Source organism: Pseudophryne corroboree, chromosome 4 (assembly GCF_028390025.1).
Source record: "Pseudophryne corroboree isolate aPseCor3 chromosome 4, aPseCor3.hap2, whole genome shotgun sequence".
NCBI lineage: Eukaryota > Metazoa > Chordata > Amphibia > Anura > Myobatrachidae > Pseudophryne > Pseudophryne corroboree.
Window position 1 is genome coordinate 421,028,095 of NC_086447.1, and position 19,243 is coordinate 421,047,337.

A 19,243-nucleotide genomic window follows, 5' to 3' on the forward strand; every position below is an offset into this window, starting at 1 on the left:
CCAGGCGCCTCAAACACCGTCAGGGGCTGTAAAACGCCCTTTGCCTCAGTCGGTCGACACAGACCCAGACACAGGCACTGATTCTAGTGGTGACGGTGACGAATCAACCGTATTTTCCAGTAGGGCCACACGTTATATGATTTTGGCAATGAAGGAGGCGTTACATATAGCTGATACTACAGGTACCACTAAACAGGGTATTATGTGGGATGTGAAAAAACTACCTATAGTTTTTCCTGAATCAGAAGAATTAAATGAGGTGTGTGATGAAGCGTGGGTTGCCCCCGATAAAAAAAATGCTAATTTCAAAGAAGTTATTGGCTTTATACCCTTTCCCGCCAGAGGTTAGGGCGCGCTGGGAAACACCTCCTAGGGTGGACAAGGCGCTCACACGCTTATCAAAACAAGTGGCGTTACCCTCTCCTGAGACGGCCGCACTTAAAGATCCAGCAGATAGGAGGATGGAAAATATCCAAAAAAGTATATACACACATACAGGTGTTATACTACGACCAGCTATAGCGACAGCCTGGATGTGCAGTGCTGGGGTAGCTTGGTCAGAGTCCCTGATTGAAAATATTGATACCCTGGATAGGGACAATGTTTTACTGTCTTTAGAGCAAATAAAGGATGCATTTCTTTATATGCGTGATGCACAGAGGGATATCTGCACACTGGCATCACGGGTAAGTGCTATGTCCATTTCGGCTAGAAGAAGTTTATGGACGCGACAGTGGTCAGGCGATGCGGACTCAAAACGGCATATGGAAGTTTTGCCGTATAAAGGGGAGGAGTTATTTGGTGTCGGTCTATCGGATTTGGTGGCCACGGCTACAGCCGGGAAATCCACCTTTTTACCTCAAGTCACTCCCCAACAGAAAAAGACACCGACTTTTCAACCGCAGCCCTTTCGTTCCTTTAAAAACAAGAGAGCAAAGGGATATTCATATCTGCCACGAGGCAGAGGAAGGGGGAAGAGACAGCAACAGGCAGCTCCTTCCCAGGAACAGAAGCCCTCCCCCGCTTCTACAAAAGCCTCAGCATGACGCTGGGGCTTCTCAAGCGGACTCGGGGGCGGTGGGGGGTCGTCTCAAGAATTTCAGCGCGCAGTGGGCTCACTCGCAGGTAGATCCCTGGATCCTGCAGATAATATCTCAGGGGTACAGGTTGGAACTAGAGACGGATCCACCTCGCCGTTTCCTGAAGTCTGCTTTACCAACGTCCCCCTCCGACAGGGTGACGGTCTTGGAAGCCATTCACAAGCTGTACTCTCAGCAGGTGATAGTCAAGGTACCCCTTTTACAACAAGGAAAGGGGTATTATTCCACTCTATTTGTGGTACCGAAGCCGGATGGCTCGGTAAGACCTATTCTAAATCTGAAATCCTTGAACCTGTACATAAAGAAGTTCAAGTTCAAGATGGAGTCACTCAGAGCAGTGATAGCGAACCTGGAAGAAGGGGACTTTATGGTATCCTTGGACATCAAGGATGCGTATCTCCACGTTCCAATTTACCCCTCACACCAGGGGTACCTCAGGTTCGTCGTACAGAACTGTCACTATCAGTTTCAGACGCTGCCGTTCGGATTGTCCACGGCACCTCGGGTCTTTACCAAGGTAATGGCCGAGATGATGATTCTTCTTCGAAGAAAAGGCGTATTAATTATCCCATACTTGGACGATCTCCTAATAAGGGCAAGGTCCAGAGAACAGCTAGAGATAGGATTAGCACTGTCTCAAGAAGTGCTAAAACAGCACGGGTGGATTCTGAATATTCCAAAATCCCAGTTAATTCCGACAACACGTCTGCTGTTCCTAGGGATGATTCTGGACACGGTTCAGAAAAAGGTTTTTCTCCCGGAGGAAAAAGCCAAGGAGTTATCCGAGCTTGTCAGGAACCTCCTAAAACCAGGAAAGGTGTCTGTACATCAATGCACAAGAGTCCTGGGAAAAATGGTGGCTTCTTACGAAGCAATTCCATTCGGCAGATTCCACGCAAGAATTTTCCAGAGGGATCTGTTGGACAAATGGTCAGGGTCGCATCTTCAGATGCACCAGCGGATAACCCTGTCTCCAAGGACAAGGGTATCTCTTCTGTGGTGGTTGCAGAGTGCTCATCTATTGGAGGGCCGCAGATTCGGCATACAGGATTGGATCCTGGTGACCACGGACGCCAGCCTGAGGGGCTGGGGAGCAGTCACACAAGGAAGAAACTTCCAGGGCGTGTGGTCGAGCCTGGAAACGTCTCTTCACATAAACATTCTGGAACTAAGAGCAATCTACAATGCTCTAAGCCAGGCAGAACCTCTGCTTCAAGGAAAACCGGTGTTGATGCAGTCGGACAACATCACGGCAGTCGCCCATGTGAACAGACAGGGCGGCACAAGAAGCAGGAGTGCAATGGCAGAAGCTGCAAGGATTCTTCGCTGGACAGAGAATCATGTGATAGCACTGTCAGCAGTGTTCATCCCGGGAGTGGACAACTGGGAAGCAGACTTCCTCAGCAGACACGACCTTCACCCGGGAGAGTGGGGACTTCATCCAGAAGTTTTCCACATGCTGGTAACCCGTTGGGAAAGACCAATGGTGGACATGATGGCGTCTCGCCTCAACAAAAAACTAGACAGGTATTGCGCCAGGTCAAGAGATCCGCAGGCAATAGCTGTGGACGCGCTGGTAACGCCTTGGGTGTACCAGTCGGTGTATGTGTTTCCTCCTCTGCCTCTCATACCAAAAGTATTGAGAATTATACGGCAAAGAGGCGTAAGAACGATACTAGTGGTTCCGGATTGGCCAAGAAGAACTTGGTACCCGGAACTTCAAGAGATGATCACGGAAGATCCGTGGCCTCTACCTCTGAGAAGGGACTTGCTTCAGCAGGGTCCCTGTCTGTTTCAAGACTTACCGCGGCTGCGTTTGACGGCATGGCGGTTGAACGCCGGATCCTAAAGGAAAAAGGCATGCCGGAAGAAGTCATTCCTACTTTGATTAAAGCAAGGAAGGAAGTAACCGCGCAACATTATCACCGCATTTGGCGAAAATATGTTGCGTGGTGCGAGGATCAGAGTGCTCCGACGGAGGAATTTCAACTGGGTCGATTCCTACATTTCCTGCAATCAGGATTGTCTATAGGTCTCAAATTGGGATCTATTAAGGTTCAAATTTCGGCCCTGTCGATTTTCTTCCAAAAAGAATTGGCTTCAGTTCCTGAAGTCCAGACTTTTGTTAAGGGAGTGCTGCATATACAGCCCCCTGTGGTGCCTCCAGTGGCACCGTGGGATCTCAATGTTGTTTTGGACTTTCTCAAATCTCATTGGTTTGAACCACTAAAAACTGTGGATTTGAAATATCTCACATGGAAAGTGACCATGCTACTAGCCCTGGCTTCGGCCAGGAGAGTGTCAGAACTGGCAGCTTTATCTTACAAAAGCCCATATCTGATTTTCCATTCGGACAGGGCAGAACTGCGGACTCGTCCGCATTTTCTCCCTAAGGTGGTGTCAGCATTTCATCTGAACCAACCTATTGTAGTGCCTGCGGCTACAAGCGACTTGGAGGACTCCAAGTTGTTGGACGTTGTCAGAGCTTTAAAAATATACATTTCAAGGACAGCTGGAGTCAGGAAATCTGACTCGCTGTTTATACTATATGCTCCCAACAAGTTGGGCGCTCCTGCGTCTAAGCAGACTATTGCTCGCTGGATTTGTAGTACGATTCAGCTTGCACATTCTGTGGCAGGCCTGCCACAGCCAAAATCGGTAAAAGCCCACTCCACAAGGAAGGTGGGTTCTTCTTGGGCGGCTGCCCGAGGGGTCTCGGCATTACAACTCTGCCGAGCGGCTACGTGGTCGGGGGAGAACACGTTTGTAAAATTCTACAAATTTGATACCCTGGCTAAGGAGGACCTGGAGTTCTCTCATTCGGTGCTGCAGAGTCATCCGCACTCTCCCGCCCGTTTGGGAGCTTTGGTATAATCCCCATGGTCCTTTCAGGAACCCCAGCATCCACTAGGACGATAGAGAAAATAAGAATTTACTTACCGATAATTCTATTTCTCGGAGTCCCAAGTGCGGATTATCTGCATTACTTGTACATAGTTACAAAAATCGGGTTATTATTGTTGTGAGCCATCTTTTCAGAGGCTCCGCTGTTATCATACTGTTAACTGGGTTTAGATCACAGGTTGTACGGTGTGATTGGTGTGGCTGGTATGAGTCTTACCCGGGATTCATAAATCCTTCCTTATTGTGTACGCTCGTCCGGGCACAGTACCTAACTGAGGCTTGGAGGAGGGTCATAGGGGGAGGAGCCAGTACACACCACCTGATCGTAAAGCTTTACTTTTTGTGCCCTGTCTCCTGCGGAGCCGCTATTCCCCATGGTCCTTTCAGGAACCCCAGCATCCACTACGGACTCCGAGAAATAGAATTATCGGTAAGTATATTCTTATTTTTTTTTATATATATATATTTTTTTATATATTTTTATATATTTTTTAAATATATTTATATTTTTCCAAATGCTGATTACTGTAAATAACTTTTATTAGAGTCTTATACTGTGCACTTTCCATAAATTTTCTGTATGATCTAATAACTAGATTATGTGCTATGACACTTTTTCTTTTCCTTGTGGAACGCACCCTCCCGTCACTTCCGGGATCACGTGCTGTTTCCCCTCAGGTGGAACGCACCTTCCCGTCACTTCCGGGAACGCGTGCGTTCCACTGTACACAGTATAGATATACTCGATATCCTTAGCACTCCGTTTGCCGGAAGTGCACTTTCCCCTAATAGGTGGAACGCATGACCGTCACTTCCGGTACATGCGTTCCACCGCCCGACCCAGCGGCGCAGCACATCTCAATATCCCTACAACATGTTAGCAACATTAAGTTGCTTATGGTCACCGCCGCCTCCCTCCACTTCTTTTTATAAAGTTATCAGTAATGGGTCCCGTTTACCTGCGCCACTTCCGGAAGTACAATGTGTTCCAAATACCGGAAGTGACGTAACGGGTACCTTGCAAACATACTTCACCTACATAAAAGGCATTTTCACTGTGTTAGCCATATTTTATGTATTTTCTCTATCGTCCTAGTGGATGCTGGGGTTCCTGAAAGGACCATGGGGAATAGCGGCTCCGCAGGAGACAGGGCACAAAAAGTAAAGCTTTAGGATCAGGTGGTGTGCACTGGCTCCTCCCCCCATGACCCTCCTCCAAGCCTCAGTTAGATTTTTGTGCCCGGCCGAGAAGGGTGCAATCTAGGTGGCTCTCCTAAAGAGCTGCTTAGAAAAGTTTAGCTTAGGTTTTTTATTTTACAGTGAGTCCTGCTGGCAACAGGATCACTGCAACGAGGGACTTAGGGGAGAAGAAGTGAACTCACCTGCGTGCAGGATGGATTGGCTTCTTTGGCTACTGGACATTAGCTCCAGAGGGACGATCACAGGTACAGCCTGGATGGTCACTGGAGCCTCGCCGCCGGCCCCCTTGCAGATGCTGAAAAGAGAAGAAGGTCCAGAATCGGCGGCAGAAGACTCCTCAGTCTTCTTAAGGTAGCGCACAGCACTGCAGCTGTGCGCCATTGCTCTCAGCACACTTCACACGGCAGTCACTGAGGGTGCAGGGCGCTGGGAGGGGGGCGCCCTGGGAGGCAATGTAAACCTATTTTTTGGCAAAAAATACCTCACATATAGCCTCCGGGGGCTATATGGAGATATTTAACCCCTGCCAGAATCCGTTGAAGAGCGGGAGACGAGCCCGCCGAAAAAGGGGCGGGGCCTATCTCCTCAGCACACAGCGCCATTTTCCCTCACAGAAAGGCTGGAGGGAAGGCTCCCAGGCTCTCCCCTGCACTGCACTACAGAAACAGGGTTAAAACAGAGAGGGGGGGCACTAATTTGGCGTTAGAAATATATAAAAGATGCTATAAGGGAAAACACTTATATAAGGTTGTCCCTATATAATTATAGCGTTTTTTGGTGTGTGCTGGCAAACTCTCCCTCTGTCTCTCCAAAGGGCTAGTGGGTCCTGTCCTCTATCAGAGCATTCCCTGTGTGTGTGCTGTGTGTCGGTACGTGTGTGTCGTCATGTATGAGGACGATGTTGGTGAGGAGGCGGAGCAATTGCCTGTAATGGTGATGTCACTCTCTAGGGAGTCGACACCGGAATGGATGGCTTATTTAGGGAATTACGTGATAATGTCAACACGCTGCAAGGTCGGTTGACGACATGAGACGGCCGACAAACAATTAGTACCGGTCCAGACGTCTCAAAAACACCGTCAGGGGTTTTAAAACGCCCGTTTACCTTAGTCGGTCGACACAGACACAGACACGGACACTGAATCCAGTGTCGACGGTGAATAAACAAACGTATTCCTTATTAGGGCCACACGTTAAGGGCAATGAAGGAGGTGTTACATATTTCTGATACTACAAGTACCACAAAAGAGGGTATTATGTGGGATGTGAAAAAACTACCTGTAGTTTTTCCTGAATCAGATAAATTAAATGAAGTGTGTGATGATGCGTGGGTTCCCCCCGATAGAAAATTATTGGCGGTATACCCTTTCCCGCCAGAAGTTAGGGCGCGTTGGGAAACACCCCTTAGGGTGGATAAGGCGCTCACACGCTTATCAAAACAAGTGGCGGTACCGTCTATAGATAGGGCCGTCCTCAAGGAGCCAGCTGACAGGAGGCTGAAAAATATCATATAAAAGTATATACACACATACTGGTGTTATACTGCGACCAGCGATCGCCTCAGCCTGGATGTGCAGAGCTGGGGTGGCTTGGTCGGATTCCCTGACTAAAAATATTGATACCCTTGACAGGGACAGTATTTTATTGACTATAGAGCATTTAAAGGATGCATTTCTATATATGCGAGATGCACAGAGGGATATTTGCACTCTGGCATCAAGAGTAAGTGCGATGTCCATATCTGCCAGAAGATGTTTATGGACACGACAGTGGTCAGGTGATGCAGATTCCAAACGGCACAAAGGTGTATTGCCGTATAAAGGAAGAGGAGTTATTTGGGGTCGGTCCATCGGACCTGGTGGCCACGGCAACTGCTGGAAAATCCACCGTTTTTACCCTAAGTCACATCTCTGCAGAAAAAGACACCGTCTTTTCAGCCTCAGTCCTTTCGTCCCTATAAGAGTCATATTTGCCCAGGGATAGAGGAAAGGGAAGAAGACTGCAGCAGGCAGCCCATTCCCAGGAACAGAAGCCTTCCACCGCTTCTGCCAAGTTCTCAGCATGACGCTGGGACCGTACAGGACCCCTGGATCCTACAAGTAGTATCCCAGGGGTACAGATTGGAATGTCGAAACGTTTCCCCCTCGCAGGCTCCTGAAGTCTGCTTTACCAAGGTATCCCTCCGACAAGGAGGCAGTATGGGAAAAAATTCACAAGCTGTATTCCCAGCAGGTGATAATCAAATTACCCCTCCTACAACAAGGAAAGGGGTATTATTCCACACTATATTGTGGTACTGAAGCCAGAAGGCTAGGTGAGACCTATTCTAAATCTAAAAAAATTTGAACACTTACAAAGGTTCAAATCAAGATGGAGTCACTCAGAGCAGTGATAACGAACCAGGAAGAAGGGGACTATATAGTGTCCCGGGACATCAGGGATGCTTACCTCCATGTCCCAAATTTGCCCTTCTCACTAAGGGTACCTCAGGTTCGTGGTATAGAACTGTCACTGTACGTTTCAGACGCTGCCGTTTGGATTGTCCACGGCACCCCGGGTCTTTACCAAGGTAATGGCCGAAATGATGATTCTTCTTCGAAGAAAAGGCGTCTTAATTACCCCTTACTTGGACGATCTCCTGATAAGGACAAAGTCCAGGGAACAGTTGGAGGTCGGAGTAGCACTATCTCGGATACTGCTACAACAGCACGGATGGATTCTAAATATTCCAAAATCGCAGCTGATCCTGACGACACGTCTGCTGTGCCTAGGGATGATTCTGGACACAGTCCAGAAAAAGGTGTTTCTCCCGGAAGAGAAAGCCAGGGAGTTATCCGAGCTAGTCAAGAACCTCCTAAAACCAGGAAAAGTGTCAGTGCATCATTGCACAAGGGTCCTGGTAAAAATGGTGGCTTCCTACGAAGCAATTCCATTCGGCAGATTTCACGCAAGAACTTTTCAGTGGGATCTGCTGGACAAATGGTCCGGATCGCATCTTCAGATGCATCAGCGGATAACCCTATATCCAAGGACAAGGGTGTCTCTCCTGTGGTGGTTACAGAGTGCTCATCTTCTAGAGGGCCGCAGATTCGGCATTCAGGATTGGATGCTGGTGACCACGGAGGCCAGCCCGAGAGGCTGGGGAGCAGTCACACAAGGAAAAAATTTCCAGGGAGTGTGATCAAGTCTGGAGACTTTTCTCCACATAAATATACTGGAGCTAAGGGTAAATTTATAATGCTCTAAGCTTAGCAAGACCTCTGCTTCAAGGTCAGCCGGTATTGATCCAGTGGGAAAAACATCACGGCAGTCGCCCACGTAAACAGACAGGGCGGCACAAGAAGCAGGAGGGCAATGGACTTTTCGCTGGGCGGAAAATCATGTGATAGCACTGTCAGCAGTGTTTCATTCCGGGAGTGGAAACTGGGAAGCAGACTTCCTCAGCAGGCACGACCTCCACCCGGGAGAGTGGAAACTTCATCGGGAAGTTTTTCCACATGATTGTGAACCGTTGGGAAATACCAAAGGTGGACATGATGGCGTCCCGTCTGAACAAAAAACGGGACAGGTATTGCGCCAGGATTAAGAGACACTCAGGCAATAGCTGTGGACGTTCTGGTAACACCGTGGGTGTACCAGTCGGTGTATGTGTTCCCTCCTCTGCTTCTCATACCTAAGGTACTGAGAATTATAAGACGTAGAGGAGTAAGAACTATACTCATGGCTCCGGATTGGCCAAGAAGGACTTGGTACCCGGAACTTCAAGAGATGCTCACAGAGGACTTATGGCCTCTGCCGCTAAGAAGGGACTTGCTTCAGCAAGTACCATGTCTGTTCCAAGACTTACCGCAGCTGCGTTTGACGGCATGTCGGTGGAACGCCGGATCCTAAGGGAAAAAGGCATTCCGGAAGAGGTCATTCCTACCCTGGTCAAAGCCAGGAAGGAGGTGACCCCACAACATTATCACCACATGTGGCGAAAATATGTTGCGTGGTGTGAGGCCAGGAAGGCCCCACGAAGAAATTTCAACTCGGTCGATTCCTGCATTTCCTGCAAACAGGAGTGTCTATGGGCCTCAAATTGGGGCCCATTAAGGTTCAAATTTTGGCCCTGTCGATTTTCTTCCAGAAAGAATTGGCTTCAGTTCCTGAAGTCCAGAAGTTTGTCAAGGGAGTATTGCATATACAACCCCCTTTTGTGCCTCCAGTGGCACTGTGGGATCTTAACGTAGTTCTGGGATTCCTCAAATCACATTGGTTTAAAACCAGTCAAATCTGTGGATTTGAAGCATCTCACATGAAAAGTGACCATGCTCTTGGCCCTGGCCTGGGCCAGGCGAGTGTCAAATTGGTGGGTTTTTTCTCAAAAAAGCCCATATCTGTTTGTCCATTCGGACAGGGCAGAGCTGCGGACTCGTCCCCAGTTCTCTCCCTAAGGTGGTGTCAGTGTTTCACCTGAACCAGCTTATTGTGGTGCCTTGCGCCTACTAGGGACTTGGAGGACTCCAGGTTGCTGGATGTTGTCAGGGCCCTGAAAGTATAGGTTCCAGGACGGCTGGAGTCAGGAAAACTGACTTGCTGTTATCCTGTATGCACCCAACAAACTGGGTGCTCTTGCTTCTAAGCAGACTATTGCTAGTTGGATGTGTAATACAATTCAGCTTGCACATTCTGTGGCAGGCCTGCCACAGCCAAAATATGTAAATGCCCATTCCACAAGGAAGGTGGGCTCATCTTGGGCGGCTGCCCGAGGGATCTCGGCTTTACAACTTTGCCGAGCGGCTATTTAGTCAGGGGCAAACACGTTTGTAAAATCCTACAAATTTGATACCCTGGCTAAGGAGGACCTGGAGTTCTCTCATTCGGTGCTGCAGAGTCATCCGCACTCTCCCGCCCGTTTGGGAGCTTTGGTATAATCCCCATGGTCCTTTCAGGAACCCCAGCATCCACTAGGACGATAGAGAAAATAAGAATTTACTTACCGATAATTCTATTTCTCGGAGTCCGTAGTGGATGCTGGGCGCCCATCCCAAGTGCGGATTATCTGCAATACTTGTACATAGTTACAAAAATCGGGTTATTATTGTTGTGAGCCATCTTTTCAGAGGCTCCGCTGTTATCATACTGTTAACTGGGTTCAGATCACAGGTTGTACAGTGTGATTGGTGTGGCTGGTATGAGTCTTACCCGGGATTCAAAATCCTTCCTTATTGTGTACGCTCGTCCGGGCACAGTATCCTAACTGAGGCTTGGAGGAGGGTCATGGGGGGAGGAGCCAGTGCACACCACCTGATCCTAAAGCTTTACTTTTTGTGCCCTGTCTCCTGCGGAGCCGCTATTCCCCATGGTCCTTTCAGGAACCCCAGCATCCACTACGGACTCCGAGAAATAGAATTATCGGTAAGTAAATTCTTATTTTTATTATCTTAATTGTCTCCTCAGCATCTTAGTGTATTAATATGTACCTATATTTGTTGTTATAATTGATATTTTGTAACCACACCCCCATCACATGACTTCCTGTTAGGGGACATAAATAGTGGTACCAGTACCCTCATAACACACCTTGAAAAAGACTTCTTTAGTCGAAACGCGTCGGTGTGAGGACCAGGACTACCAGGGACTGATTGGGACGGTACCCACTAAGGTGAGAACAATCCGGACATTAACATCTTTTTCACCTGTGTATACCTCCCGCTCTTACCTGGAGTACTTTGGCAGTTTTTAATATTATTTTAGAAAATAAAATTCTTGTGTGTCACTCTATGACACTATGCTTCGTCTCTCTTTATGCATAAAACGAGAGGGACGGATTTTGGAATAAGGAGTACCCGGAATCAGCAGGAGCTCCATAAAGATACCCTTATACACAAGTTTCCTCAATGCACAGTGTGAGTTGGGTACGCCCATTCTTCCCGTTATTTGGTTTATCTGCATGAGTGTGACCGTGTACGACAGCACTTCAACCTAAAAGATACCTTTATGTGTTTTTCACCCTCCCTTGTGGATGCGAGTACGGTACGCACCCCCCTATCATAGACCATAAATTTAGAAGGGTAAAATACGTCTCATTTTATTCACATAACCTACTACACTATCATCTGCTCCATTTCTTCTTTCACTCCCGAGGATAAGAATTACAAAAAGATTCGGTCTACACGAAAAGGAGAAATTATAAGAACACCAAAGATACCTTTATGCATGGGGTACATCACGTCTTTCACGTGAGTACTGGTACGCAATCAGCAGCCACTATCTTTTTTAGGATTTCTTCAATAATATCCTCCCACGACTTATAATACACCTACTACACTATCAGCGGCTATCTCTTTGTCTTTCTGTCTCCCACCATTGAGGATAAGAACTACCCCAATATTTTGGAAGGAAACACAGGAGAAAATTCCGAGAACCAATTCTAGAGACATCGCTAAGGAGAAAATACATCATAGTCCGAAGCACGGTCGAGTGAATAGACATATTCAAGCTTGGAGAACTAAGGAGAAACAAGGACAGGTTCCACAACGGTTTATTGACTTTACGTGTTACCTCAGTCAACTTTGAAAATATATTATCCTTAAGTATTCTACCTTAGATGAGCGCAGACGTGATCTCTCTCTTTTTTTTTTGTGTGTATTGATGTTTTAGGGGTGCTGAGTGGCCCCCTGTAGATATCACTACTGCTGCTCTCTGGGGCGCGGCAGTCCTTTCAGCTGCTTTTCCAGATTTTCCCTGTCAATATTTGAGAGGGGCGCCGTTACGGGACCTGCTGAGAGCGGCCCCAGCGCGCGCCGGCCAGCGGAGTCACTATGCCACGCGGCTGAGCAAATACCCTCAGCCGCCGGAGGCAAGGAGTGGGGGAGTGACACTAGATTAAAAGATTTGCACTACTGTTGCCAGGCATTGCAAGCCCAGATAGGTGCAAAGGGTGTCCTCATGTAGGCTAAACATTTACACATAAGAATAGGGGGGGCAGTGGGGCTCACCGAATGGAAATCCCTCTCCTCTATGAGGTGTTCAGAATTTTACAGTGGCGGACATCTTAAAATTCAGCAAAGGCGCCAAGGCACATTGGAGCCTCCCCCTATCAATACACAAGTAGACCCTACGTGTGCTAACAGCACACTCTCCAGGTGAAAGGTTATATCTTTCTTTCTATAAAACTACATAGACTATGAGGATCTCCTGTGCTATAATGTGACTGTTTTATTTTCAATGGACTTCTGATACACAGATCCTACTGAAAATACAAGGAAGCAAGTGAGGCCAACTCTACCTTCGCAGCTGTGTTACAGTTGAAGTGTGAGGGTTGCATGTCGGCTGATGTGTGTGTGTGTGTGTGTGTGTGTGTATGTATGTATGTGTATATATATATATATATATATATATATATATATATATATATATATATATATATATATATATATATATATATATATATATATATATATATTTTACATTTTTTTTCATTGTTTCTCAAGTATATCCTGTTCCTTTTGTCTATGTAAGAGAGGGAACAGTAATTCCAGCCGGTTCAGATACCTTCGCTTCCGCCATCTCTCACAGCCTTTCTCTTCCTAATTAAAGGGTGAAAGCGCTGCATAATACCCTGGTAGGGGATTTAAACAACATGCCTAAATAGAATCACGCAAGCCGCAATCAGAATGGGCTGCTGGATTCTTTAAGACGAGGAAATTTCTCATTAAGTAACACCGCCTGTACATGCAGAAACAGATGTGCGCACGGCAGTTAAAATAACTTTTCTTATTATACCGGAAAGTGAGTTAATTGACTCTACCCTAGATGCCGATTTTCCAGGAAAGGACACGGCAATCTTAGGTCTTGAGTCTTTAGTTGAAGAATTCGAATTGTTTGAATCCCAAGAACAACCGAGTTCAACAGTGTTTCCCTTTCCTAGATCCTTCCAATCTCAAATGGAGGAGGCTTGGACACAACCTGACAAATGTTTTCAATTTCCAAGATGGTCTCAAGTAACTTACCATTTACCTATAGGGGTAATGGCTTGATGGGAGACTCCGCCGGTGGTAGATGCCTCACTAGGACGGTTGTCAACAAGAAGATAATCTTACCGATACCTAATGTAACGACTTTAGAGGAGGCTTCACACCGAAAAGTTGACACAGCTTTAAAGTCAATTTTTTTTGTAACAGCTGGCGCGGAACAGAGTCCTACGCTCATCTGTGTTTGGGTTACCAAGGCCATGGGAGCATGGGCGAGCCGTATTGTACAGATTATTGATGAGGAATATAGCTGGGAAATCTTTACCCAGCTGGCGGAATACTTCCAAGAATCTGCTTCATACAAGGGATGCTAGCAGGATTGTATCGCGCATCTCCGCATCGGCCATATCTGCTAGACGGTTTTTATGGCTCAGAAAATGACAAGGAGGCTTTGACACTAAGAAGGCGGTGGAATCCATCCCCCTTGGGGGTGAAATACTTTTCGAGCCAGAGTTGAACAAACGGATTACACGGGCTACGGCAAGGAAGTCCACATTACTACCTACTCCTTGTACGAGAACCACTTCACAAGGTTAAAAGAGGTTATTCGGGTCCAAAGGTTATTTCGTTCAGATCTCAGGCCTTTCGAGGCCGATGACGAGGGTTCGGTACACCGGCATGTGGGGGCAGAGTGAGGCCGCTCACAGGCAACACCCGGAAAGCAGGAGAAGCCGGCTGACGAGACCGTGGCATGAGATCTCCCAGCTCACTTGGTGTCCCCCCTGGGGACGCATGTCTGGAAGCCAACACCAGGAACGTTGGAGGAGTTTTACAACGGGTTTGCTTCGGTGCCCTCAGACGGCAGAAGCACTACTGTCGGCAATTCAGACATTGCTACGGTTAGAGGTCATTCTTTCAGTTCCCGCCTCCAAGAGAGGAGGGGGTTGTACTCCAGTCTTTTGGTCGTGCCAAAACCGGACAGGACGGTCAGGCCGAGACTCAATTTTAAAACTTTTAAACCAGTTTCTAAGGGTTACGAATTCAAGAGTGAATCAATCCAGTCGGTCATTGTATGCATACCTGCATGTCCCTTTTTGGGTTTCCCCACCAAGCTTACCTAAGGTGGCTCAGGTACTAAGGACACCGATGGTTTCTCGGCACTTCTGAGTACACCTTCTCGGAAAGATGGTGGCGTTGTTCGAAGCTCTCCAGTATGGCAGACTTCACGCCCGACCAATACAGAAAAGCCTCATTGCTCAAAGAGCAGGTTCGCACTGGCTTCTTCATCAGAGTATCCGAACGTACGAGTCTCCTTGATATGGTGTTCGTTACACAAGAATCTCGCAGCAGAGAGGAGATTCGGGATTGGGGGATTGGAGGATCCTGACAACGGACGCCAGTCTCAGAGGTTGGGTGGCCGTCCTAGAGGAACGCCAAGTTTCAGGTAGATGGACGGTACGGGAGAGCAGACTGCCCATAAGCATTCTAGACAATGCGCTTCTCTTAGCCAAAGACCTAGTCAGGGGTCAATACTTAGAGATACAGACGGACAATGTCACGACGGCGGCTTACATAAACCATCAGGGAGGACCAAGGAGCAGGATGGCGTTAAAGGAAGCCACAAAATCTTGTTGTGGGCAGAAAGGTGAAACGTCATCCTCTCGGCTGTGTTCATTCCAGGTGTGGAGAACTGGGAAGCGGATTATCACAGTCGCCAGGACAGGCATCTGGGAGAGTGGTGCCTACATCCACAGATTTTCCACATGGTAATGAGGAGATGGGGCCTACCTCAGGTGGACCTCATGGCGTCTCGGCAAAACCATCAGCTGCCCAGATATGTGTCCAGGACAAGAGATCCAGCAGCAGACGGAGTGGACACATTAACACTTCCTTGGTGTTACAGGAGAGTTTACATTTTTCCACCCTTCCCCCTCATACCCAGGGTTCTGATAAGGTTGAAACAAGAGCGAATGTGGCCGATTCTAATCGCACCAGATTGGCCCCGCCGGAGTTGGAATTCAGACCTGCGAAGATTATTCGCGGAAGATACTTGGCGGTTATCGCAGAGAGAGGACCTGCTGTCTCATGGACTGTTCCACCACCCAGACCTGATCAGGCTGCGTTTAACGGCGTGGCTATTGAAACCCGGATCTTAAGGAACAGAGGGATATCACGAACGGCCATTCCTACGATGATTGCCGCTAGGAAGCCGGTCACAGCCATGCACTACTACAGAATTTGGAAGAGGTACATGGACTGGTGTCAAGAACGTGGGTGGAATTCGGCAAACTTCCATTTATCCAGACTTCTACTCTTCCTGCAGGCCGTTCTAGTTTTAGAACTGAGGCTGGGCTCTCTGAAGGTTCAAATTTTGGCTCTCTCTATCCTATTTCAACAGCGGTAAGCGTCCTTGCGAGAGGTTCAAACCTTTTTACAGGGGGTTCTGGGAATGCTGCCCCCTTTTCATCCTCCTATTGCACCATGGGACTTATATTTGGTGTTGGAATTTTTGCAATCACCTACTTTTGAGCCGTTAGCAAGAACAGACCTGTGATATCTCTCTTGGAAGGTCACGTTATTGCTTGCCTTGGTTTTGGCCAGGCGGGTTTCTGAGTTGGGAACCTTATCGTGTATGAGCCCCTTTTTAACTTTTCATGAGGATAGGGCTGAACTCCGTACAAGAGCGGATTTCCTGCCTACAGTTGTTTCGGGGTTTCACGTAATCCAGCCATTTGTGGTTCCATCTTTCCAGGGTCTTGCAGATGGGGACGTGTCCTTGGATGTTGTCCGAGCTTTACGAGTATACGTACAAGTTACGTCGTCCTTCAGAACTTCGGATCATTTGTTTTTTCCATATGATGGGCCTAAGAAGGTTTGGCCGACATCTAAACAGTCTTTGTCCAGTTGGATTCGACTTGCCATTCGGCTAGCTTTTAATTCCTGTGGCAAACAGGTTCCGGTTCGGACGGGTGCTCATACCACCCAATCAGTGGGTGCCTCCTGGGCAGCGGCCGAAGGGTGTTTCCACTCCTCAACTTTGCAGAGCGGCGACGTGGTCCTCAGCCCACAAGTCCACGAGATTTTACAAGTTTGATACCTTTGCGTCCGATGATTCCCAGTTCGGACGTTTGGTTTTGCAGGTTACTGACAGCACTCCCTCCCTGGGGGATAACTTTGGGACGTCCCCTAATGTCTAAGGAAGCTCCAGTGTCCCCTAGTGGATGAAAGAGAAAAGAGGATTTTGGTACTTACCAATAAATCCATTTCTCTGAATCCTCTAGGGGACACTGGACGCCCGCCTCGGTGCTGTCGGCCTGCGGAGTTTATGGTTTTGTTCAAACACTTCGTTCAAACAGTGTTGTTGTTTTTTGGTTAAAGAAGTTTCTTGGATGCTGATTGATTTGTTGTACAGTTCGGTTCCTCGCCAGGTGCTATAGTATCATGTCCTATTCTCTCAGTCCAATTTTCAAAACTGAGGGAGAAGGGATGTGAAGGAGGAGGAGCCGGCTGTGCAGACAATACTGATTTTAGATTGTGCCACACCTCCGGTTGCAAGCTTCACACCCCTAATGTCTAAGGAAGCTCCAGTGTCCCCCAGAGGATTCAGAGAAATGGATTTATCGGTAAGTACCAAAATCCTCTTTTATATGTGTATTGATTGCAGCGTGTTTGTACAGCGTGCTCCATATAGCAACTAAAGAGTCTTTGTATGTGGCGTTAGCTTGTATCCACCACAGATGTGTCCTCATACAGCTTGCCTCAATACACCATGCAGCAGGAGATGCCTGGTGTTTGTGAGCTCACAGGTCCCGTGCAACTCCGTTAGCGTCAGGCGCCTTTTTTTTTTTTTTATGCAGAATATACACCTTATTCTCATTGCTGTGAGATAAAGTTTGGTAGAGAAGAATAGATTTGGGAACTCGGAGAAGGGCGGGGGGGGGACCCTACTTACATTGGGATCAGCAGGGACTCTCTAGGAAGACATGCTGAGGATGAGACTAGAAGTAGAGTGCAGACGGGGATGCACAGATGCACACTTGCATTCATTTACTATTGTGGTAGTTTTTTTTAGAACTGGTGATGTTGCCCATCAGATTCTACTTAACATTTATCTAGCTGCTTCTTGAAGATAATAGAATCTGGTTGCTATGGGCAACATCACCAGTTCTAAAAAAAAAACCTCCCACCTTAGTAAATTTAACCTTAAGCATTTTAACCTGTTTAAATAGCAACGCTGCTTTTTCAAGGCAACAGGCATCCCACAGCCCAACTTACAAATATGCAGGCCCAGATCATCTGATTTGGACTGGGCCACCCTCACACGGCACCCTTGCAAATACAGTATGCTGTGGCACCCAGTTTCTGAACCACTGTCTTCATATATAATCAATCTCTTTCCTCTAGCCTCTATATCACATTCTTACTTTCAAGTTCTTTTGGAATATAATAGACCCTACAAGGGAAGAATATGAATTTCTGATTCTGATGTATTACTGTATTTATATGTATTTTATATTCTACATATAAATAGATATTATGTCAAAATATCACTTAACCTGTATGAGTAGTGTGTAACTGTTGTACCTGTGAATAGTAGTGAACTTTGACCAAGACCTGTCGTTTACTGTATGATGCTTATAGTGAATTATGCTGCTGTTGTGATATAAAATATTTGTTATAAAGACTATCATTTTAAAATACAACAGTATGGATCATATATATTTTTGGTTCTTTTTGGGCTATATGAATATCGCACGTTTTAATGTAATGATCTGTGGTTGGAGTCCTTATTCTTTTGTTTATGCTATACAAAAACATTTTACAATTTATTTGGTTAACATATGTACAGCATTTACTGAAACATACTACACTGATGTTGAAAGTTACAGAGCCAAGAAGATGTTAAAGAAAAATTTAAATTGACTACATATTTTTGTTTGGCTGTGGTTTTTTTATACTAAACTTGTAATCCACTTGGTATCATTAAAGATAAAACAAGACTAATATAGGAGTGATTGGTTCATGAAATATTTTTTTGGTTACAAAGAAAGGAAGTGGGTAGAATCTACTAGATATGTTCCTTTATCCTTTTTCTGTCTAGCTGCCTATTAGCATGCTATCTATACTGTAATTGTTACATTTGTAGACTTACATAAAATACAGTTGCATTTTTCTTATACCCTTTTCAGACAGAGAAAATGAAATTACCGGGTGAATCGGTTCTACCCGGTAATTTCATAAAAAGCAAAGGTACTTTTCCTGTGTGAAAGGGTCAATCCGGATTGAAATTCCCGGGACTTCGACCCAGGAATTTACCAGGGTTGGAAACCCAGGAATTTCGACCCGTGTTGACCCTTTCACACAGACAAAATACCCGGTTTTATCCGCAAATTACCGGGTCGAAATTCTTGACTCTGTAATTTGCTTCTTTGTGTGAAAGGGGGTTCAGACACTGACCGGCAAAACAACCCAGCACTGAAGTGCCTGGTAATTGCCAGGTTTTCTATCTTAAAAGGGTATAAGTGGAAAAATAATTGGCTGACTTACTGGGTTCCATATGATTTGGTGTTTTTTAAATAACTTAAGGTGCCTACACACATCTTATCGATGGTCGATTTTGACTACACAGTGGATGATATCGATGGTCAATTTGGAAGATATGAGAGTACATACATCTATATCGTCCAAATTGACTGGCATATGTCAACGTTGATCATTCAACGATGCCGCACATCATTTATCGTTGATGCATCCACACTGAAAGCTATGAACGATTTATCATTCATTTAGGAACTATATCATTCATATCTTCCAAGATATCGCCCAGTGTGTAAGCCCCTTAAGATTGTTTCTGTCTAGTTTTGGACCACACTGAAAACTCCACGTGAAGGCCTGATAGTATTGTTAGGCTTATGACTGCATAAAGCTCATAGTCCTCTGTCAACTGGACATTCCACCATCTCTATAAAAAGATTCCTAAGTAATTTGGTTAAATGGTGTCCATTTTTACTATCGCTAAGCTAAGTACTGTAATATTGTCTTGACTATATTTTATCCAGAATGTGTTCTTTATGTGAAATT

At 46.4% G+C, this 19,243-nt stretch overlaps 1 protein-coding gene across 3 annotated transcripts in view; it reads left to right on the forward strand.

The window, feature by feature from the left end:
• SENP6 (SUMO specific peptidase 6) overlaps window positions 1-19,243 on the forward strand; it is a 343,996-nt gene that overhangs the window by 110,923 nt on the left and 213,830 nt on the right. The window lies entirely within an intron of this gene.